At 51.4% G+C, this 7,826-nt stretch overlaps 1 non-coding gene across 1 annotated transcript; it reads left to right on the forward strand.

The window, feature by feature from the left end:
* The first annotated feature begins 7,372 nt into the window (after positions 1-7,372).
* LOC115836522 lies at positions 7,373-7,473 on the forward strand. Its single transcript, XR_004031594.1, has one exon. It is a non-coding gene; the product is annotated as a small nucleolar RNA U13 (small nucleolar RNA).
* The last annotated feature ends 353 nt before the right edge of the window (positions 7,474-7,826 follow it).

Consider the following 7,826-nt stretch of genomic DNA (forward strand, 5'->3'; position numbering starts at 1 on the left):
TCAGGCGTTTGAGACCAGTCTGGCCAACATGGCAAAACCCCATCTCTACTAAAAATACAAATATTATCCAGGCATGATGGTGCACACCTGTGATCCCAGCTACTCAGGAGGCTGAGGCAGCAGAATCAGTTGAACCCGGGAGATGGAGGTTGCAGTGAGCAGAGATTACGCCACTGCACTCCAGCAGGGGCAACAGAGTGAGACTATGTCTCGAATAAATAAGTAAATAAATAAATAATAAAAATAAAAAATAAGTTAGGAATACGAAAAAGATAGGAAGATAAAAGTATACCTAGAAGTCTAGGATGAAAGCTTTGCAGCAACTAAGCAGTACGTTTAGCTGTGAGCCTCCTTTCAGTCAAGGCAAAAAGGGAAACAATTGAGAGCCTATACCTTGTCCAATCTAATCGAAGAATGCACATTCACTTGGAGAGCAAAATGTTTCTTGATACTGAATTCTAGAAGGAAGGTGCCTCACAATGTTTTGTGGAGGTGAAGTATAAATTCGACTGAAATCGCGGAACCCATGAATCCCTGAATTTGGTTCTCAGCTTTCCCTTCCCTGGGTGGAAGAAGCCCCATCTCTTCATGGGAATTCCCCAGACACTTCCCTGCCGGCTGCCCGGGACCTCCCTCCAAGTCTGGTCTCTGGACTGATCGGTCCCCAGTGAGCACCCTGCCTACTTGGGTGGTCTCTCCCCTCCAGGAGTGCCAAGACCTACACCTACCTGTTTTCCATCCATCTCGGATGCCCGTCTACCCCAAGTGGGTGGGGGCCGACCATGGAGACGACATCCAGTACATCTTTGGGGAGCCCTTCGCCACCCCCCTGGGCTACCAGCCCCAAGACAGGACAGTCTCTAAGGCCATGATCGCCTACTGGACCAACTTTGCCAAAACAGGTAAAGCAGGGGTTGAGTGCAGGGCGGAGGGCCACAGCCCAGGAGGGCCTCCCACCACGAGGCCCTGTTCCCTCACTTGCCAGTGGAGGGACTTTGGGCCAGTCACTTAACCTCCCCCTGCGTCGGAATCCTTGTGTGTTTACGGGATAAGAGCTACTGGCAGAGCCCCAAGCCCGTGCATGTGCACAGCCAGTGCCCAGTATGCAGCGAGGGGCATGGTGCCCAGCGCCAGCTCAGAGGGCAGGGATGGCTCAGGCGTGCAGGTGCAGAGCAGGGCTTCAGCCCCCAGGGAGTCCTCAGCCCCTGCACAGCCTCTTCTCACTCTGCAGGGACCCCAACATGGGCCACTCGGCTGTGCCCACACACTGGGAACCCTACACTACAGAAAACGGCGGCTACCTGGAGATCACCAAGAAGATGGACAGCAGCTCCATGAAGCGGAGCCTGAGAATCAACTTCCTGTGCTACTGGACCCTCACCTATCTGGTGCTGCCCATGGTGACTGACCAGGAGGCCACTTCCATGCCCCCCACAGGGGACTCCGAGGCCACTCCCATCCCCACCACAGGTAACTCCGAGTCTGCCCCTGTGCCCCTCACAAGTGACTCCCAGGCTGCCCCGGTGACCCCCTCAGGTGACTCTGAGGCCTCCCCCGTGCCCACCTCAGGTGACTCTGAGGCTGCCCCTGTGCCCCCCACAGATGACGCCAAGGAAGCTCAGATGCCTGCAGTCATTAGTTTCTAGCATCCCATGAGCCTTGGTCTCAAGAGTCCGAAAGGGTGCGACCCCAGGGGCTCCCCTCCCGTCTTGAGCTCTTCCTGAATAAAACCTCGTTCTCCTGTCTGGCGTCTTTCTTTGCTCCCAAGGCTAAGCTGCAGGAAGGAGTGGACCTCAGTCACCCTTACAGCACCAGGTGGGGGCCCAACCTGTGACCCCATCACCTGGCACAATCCCCAGGCTTTGGGGACGTTGATGGTGCCATCCTCATCTCGAGTGGAGGAGGTGGGCCCGGGGAAGCTGACTGGCAGGCCCAGGAGTGGGAGTCAGGCACAGGTCACTCCAGAGCCTGCCCTTCCCTGAATGGAACCAGGCTGCTGGCTCCCAGGGGCTAGATTCTGCCCCAAATGGTGGGAGGGCCTGGTGGCAGCTGCAGTCAGAGAGGGAGCTGGGGTCTGGCAGGCTGTGGCCTCCTCTGGACTAGGGGAGCCCAGCCACACCCACGTCCTCTGGGTGCAGGGAGTTGAAGTCTGTGTTCTAACTGGGGTCTGGGGACCCTGCCTGGGAAAAGAAAAGGATTCTGCTCCTCCAGCCGGATGCAAGGCGAAGAAAGAATAACACATCACCCCAGAAGGTTGGAAGCAGAGGATGGGGAGGGTGCTGGGCAGTAGGCGCTGGGTGGTGGGTCTCTGGGGGGGTGCCCAATGGCTCTGGCAGAGTTGACAGGGCAGGGGGCAGAGGGCAGAAGGCAGAGTCAGGAGTACTCCTGCCTCAGCCGGGTCCAAGCCCAGGAACATCACTGAGCACTTGCCCGGCCCGACCTCATCATGGCCTTGTGAGGTGGGTACTGTGCACACCCTTATTTTAGACGTTTATAGATATTTAGAGGAAAACGAGGCCCTGAGAGGGCATCACGTGCCCAAGGTCACTCAGAGCAAGGATTTGAACCCAGGTCCCTGACTCCAAAGCCAGTGCTTGGAACAACATTGGGGGTCTTCTTCCCCACTCCGCACCCACCTTCTAAACAGGCACTGTGGGGCTCAGACGAGAGAAAATTCTGGAATCCTGAGCAACTTTGCCTGGGGGGCTCCGCGGTGGAGGGCAGCAGCACCCAAGGACCAGCTTGCCATTCTCTCTGCCCCTCCAGCCCACAGGTGGGAGGATAAGGCTCAGGGCCGACAAGTCCTGCGGCCTCATGCAGCAGAGCTGAGCCAGGACGAACCCTGTCCCCTGGAGAAGCAGGAGACACCCTGGCTGGCTGTGACCACTTTGGCCACCCTGGGCTTCCTGGGTTGGTCGAGGGGTCTCTGGTGTAAAAAGGGGACTCCCTGTCGAAGACTGAGATGGAGCTGCCCGGCAATGCAGGCCTCCCCCAGCCACTGTCCCTGTTCTCTTGAGCAACGGAAGCCCGAGGATACAATGATGTGTCCCTTCCTTGGCCACACTGGTACCCACAGGGATTATTGTGTTTCTACCTGTGGAGTCAGCTCCCAGGAGCCTCCAGCACTGTGGGAGAAACCCCTGGGACTCTAGTGCCTCTTCCCAACCCTCGGGACTGGCGCCCGCCTCTTGTTGAGAGAAAGCACAGTGGATGGCCAGGCCACGTCAGAAGGGCTGGGCTGTGGAGATCCAGGCATGTTTGACCTCTGGGCTGCACCCGCCACGCCCCTGCTTCAGTTTGAATGCTTGTCCCCGCCAAAACTCATGCTGAAATTTAATGCCCAATGTGGCAGTATTGAGAGGTGCTGCCTTTAAGAGGTGACTGGATCATCAGGGCCTTGTCCCCGTAGATGGAGTCATCCATTCATGGATTCATAGGTTAGTGGGTTATCATGGGAGGGTAACTGTTGGCTTTGTAAGAGGAAGAGAGACGAGCTAGCATGTGAGCAGGCTCAGCATCCTCACCACGTGATGCCCAGTACCGCCTCGGGACACCAGAGTCCCCACCAGCAAGAAGGCCCTCACCGGATGCAGCCTCTCTGAGGCAGGAGGAGAGGGAATTAGGGAAGCCAAGGGTTGGGGCATAAGCAGAGGAACAGCAGGTGCAGCTAGTTCACATAAGCCAGAGAACAGCAGGTGCAGCCCGTTCTAGGCAGGATTGGGGAGCACACAGGCCACATCCTCACGCCTGTGATAACAAGTCAGGAGCTTCCACTTCAACCTCTGATTGACCCTGGGCCAATCCTCCACTTCAGCCTCTGATTGGTCCCAGACTAATCCTTCATAGGGTGTAACCAATTGGAGGCCTCTAAAGGGCATCTGGGTGTTCTTTATAAAAACCCTGAGAAGCATTGCAATTGGGAGGCCCTTGAGTGGTTTGCTCGGGCTCGCTCCCACCCTGTGGGTTGTATGTTCGCTTCTTCGATCAATTTGTGCCTTTGGTACGCTGTTTTTTTGTTGCTTTGTCTTTTTTTTTTTTTTTTTTGACGGAGTTTCACTCTCGTTGCCCAGGCTAGAGTGCAATGGCACAATCTGGGCTCACTCCAAACTCCGCCTCCTGGGTTCAAGAGATTCTCCTGCCTCTGCCTCCCGAGTAGCTGGGATTACAGGTACCCGCCACCATGCCCAGCTAATTTTTTTGTATTTTTAGTAGAGACGGGGTTTCACCATGTTGGCAAGGCTGGTCTCAGGTACCTCGGCCTCCCAAAGTGCTGGGATTACAGGCGTGAGCCACTGCGACTGACCTGTTTTGTCTGTCATTGCTTCATTCTTTTGTTACTTTGTGAGTTTTGTTTTATTTGTTCAATACACCAAGAACCTGGACAACTCAGCTGGGACCTTCCTATAACACCTCAACCTCGGACTTCTCAGCCTTCATAACTGTGAGAAATTCCTTTTCTTTATAAATTACCTAGTTTTAGGTATTCTGTTATAAGCAACAGAAAATCTACTTTAAAAGCCTCCATGGCACAGGTGAGCCCTGCAGTGTGTCTGAGTGATGCCTGCAGCTGTCGAGAGGGAGGAGACAGCTCAGAGTCACCTGCAATCCATCTGGCTCTTGCCATTACCGACTCCAGATGATGAAGTTGAAAATACAAGGACAGGCTGGAGGCCATCTGGGGTCCTGCTGGCTCCCAATCCCAGGAAGCCTGGAAGAGCACTGGGGTGAGCTCGGGCCAGTGCATGTTTAGCGTCACAGGGGACATGTTTCAGCACTTCATTGTAAGGCTGTGGCCTTCTGTGCTTGTGGATCCTCAGTCTCAGTGGCCTTCCTCTTCCCCCAACCCCAACTCCTGTGTTGCATGTTTAACACACCCACCCCCAACCAGGACATAACCAAATCCTAGACTGTGGACAAAGAATACAGTCACCCCAGGGGGCTGCAAGCTCTAAAGGCTCAGGGCCCAGCTACCCCTTTAGAATGGGTCAGTAACAACACAACTGACTCTGTAAATTGGTGATCACCTGAGACTGGACCTCAGCACCACACAGACCTGTGCTTCACCTTGGCCGTCAAGGGAGAGTATGGAGGTCTTTTGCTGGCAGGAATCAGCACCCTTATCCTGGCAATCAGCACTCACTGGCCATTCATGAGGCTCCAGCAGGACGAGTGGCCACAGTGTGCAGGGCACAGGGGCTGGAGCTTTCCAAGGTGTTTCTGGATGTCATCAATCACACAAGGAGTTGTAGGAATGCTGGTGTCCTGGTTCACGGGTAGACGCTAGAATAACACATCACTCTGGAAGGTCAGAAGCAGAGGATGCCAAGGGTGCTGGGTGACAGGTGCTGGGTGGTGGGCCCCTTGGGAGTGCCCAGTGGCTCTAGCAGAGTTGTTGGGCCAGAGTCGGGACCACCCCCACCTCTTCCGGGTCCAAGGCCAGGCACTGCACTGAGCACTTGACCAGCCTGACCTCACCATGGCCTTGTGACGTGGGCACTGTGGGCAGGAATGCTTATAGAATGAGGCCCACTGTAGCCCTAACACAGCATCACAAGTCTTTCCCCAGACAGAAAACGCACAGGCAATGGAAATCTGTGGTTAGGAACGAGGATTCCCATCTAAGAAAAAGGGTGGACCACGGGCCTCTAGAGGGGACTGAGGGGGCAAAGTCCTGCCCGTGCACTGCCTAACACTCTAGCTTTTTCCCTGCTTTCCATATTGTACATTTTATCTGTTTATAATTTTTCTTAGTGCTGACTAAATTCCAGAGTTAGACCTTGAAATCCACAAGTTCCTAATTGGTGGTCAACAGAAACCTCAGCAAGACAAGTAGAAAATGCTCCTCTTCCCCTAAAGCTGCAGAAAGGCAGCCACCAACCTGGGCTAGGAAATGGTCCTTACAGATAACTATTTTTTTAATTGTGGTAAAACATATATAACAAAACTGATGCTAATTTAACCGTTTTTAAGAGTAGAATTGAGTGGCATTAGTTCGATTCACTGTTGGGCAACCATCACCACTCTATTTCCATAATTTTTTCATCACCCCAAATAGAAGCTCTATATCCATTAGCTAACTCCTCATTTCCCCTCTCTCTAACCCCTGGTAACCTCTATCCTTTCTGTCTCCATGAATTTGCCTATTGGAGATATTTCTCATAAGTGGAATTGTAATGTTTTCAAAGTTCATCCATGTTGTAGCATGTGTCAGCATGCCATACCTTTTTTTTTTTTTTTTTTTTTTTTAAGAAGCAGAGTTTCCCTCTTCTTGCCCAGGCTGGAGTGTAGTGGCACAATCTTGGCTCACTGCAACCTCTGCCTCCTGGGTTTAAGCAATACTCCTGCCTCAGCCTCCCAAGTAGCTGGGATTACAGGTGCTCACCACCATACCCGGCTAATTTTGTATTTTTAGTAGAGATGGGGTTTTACCATGTTGGTCAGACTGGTCTTGAACTCCTGACCTCAAGTGATCCACCCACCTTGGCCTCCCAAAGTGCTGGGATTATAGGCATGAGCCATTGCACCTGGCCTTTTTATGACTGAATAATATTCCATTGTATGTTGCTGGCATGCAGTGGTGCATTCTGTTATAAAGCATTCTCTTCTCATCCTTTTTATTTCTGTAAAGTTGGTAGGAATGTTCTCACTTTCATTCCAAATTTTAGTAATTTGAGTCTTTTTCTCTTCTTTGTTGACCTAAAGTATTGTCAATTTTCTTCTTTAGAAAGAACCAGTTTTTGGTTTTGCTGATTTTCTCCATTTTTCTATTCTCTATTTTGTTTATCTCTGTTGTAATCTTTATTATTTCCTTCATTCTGCTAGCTTTGGGTTTAGTTCACTCTTTTTCTAATTCCTTAATGTGTGCAGATAAATTGTTGATTTGAGATCTTTCTGCTTTTTTAATGTAGTCGTTTACAGCTATAAATTTCCCCCAAGCACTGCTTTCAATTTCACCACATGCTGTAAGTTTTGGTATGTTGTGTTTTTGTTTTCATTGTCTCAAGGTGTCTTCTAATTTCCCTTGTGACTTCTTTTTAGACCCATTGGTTGTTTAAGAGTGTGTTAAGTCTGGGCGCGGTGGCTCACGCCTGTAATCCCAACACTTTGGGAGGCCGAGGCAGGTGGATCATGAGGTCAGGAGTTCAAGACCAGGCTGGCCAACATGGCGAAACCCCATCTCTACTAAAACAAATATAAAAATTAACCAGGCGTGGTGGTGCATGCCTGTAATCCTAGCTACTTAGGCTGAGACAGGAGAATTGCTTGAACCTTGGAGGTGGAGGTTGCAGTGAGCTGAGATCGTGCCACTGCACCCCAGTCTGGGCGATGGAGCAAGACTCCATCTGGAGTCGGGGAGGGGAAGAATGTTAAGATCTTTTTGTAGTTGATGAGCATGATGATTGGGTGTTCACGCACATGTGTGAGATGTGTCACCCTCAAACCCTGTTACGTTGGCACGTTACCCATCTGACGTGAAAAAGGAGAGTGTATTAACTTCCACATATTCATGAGTGTTCCAGTTTTTCTTCTATGGATTTATAATTTTATCCTGTTGTAATTGGAATCATACTTTGTATAATTTCAAGTTTTAAAAATTTATTGCTGGGCGCGGTGACTTATGCCTGTAATCCCAGCACTTTGGGAAGCCGAGGCAGGGAGATCACCTGAGGTCAGGAGTTCGAGACTAACCTGCTTAACATGGTAAAACCTCATCTCTACTAAAAATACAAAAATTAGCTGGGTGTGGTGGTGGCAGGTGCTGTAATCTCACCTACTCAGAGGCTAGGCAGGAGAAGCACTTGAACCTGGGTGTCAGAGGTTGCAGT

The sequence above is a fragment of the Nomascus leucogenys genome, chromosome 8, assembly GCF_006542625.1.
Source record: "Nomascus leucogenys isolate Asia chromosome 8, Asia_NLE_v1, whole genome shotgun sequence".
NCBI lineage: Eukaryota > Metazoa > Chordata > Mammalia > Primates > Hylobatidae > Nomascus > Nomascus leucogenys.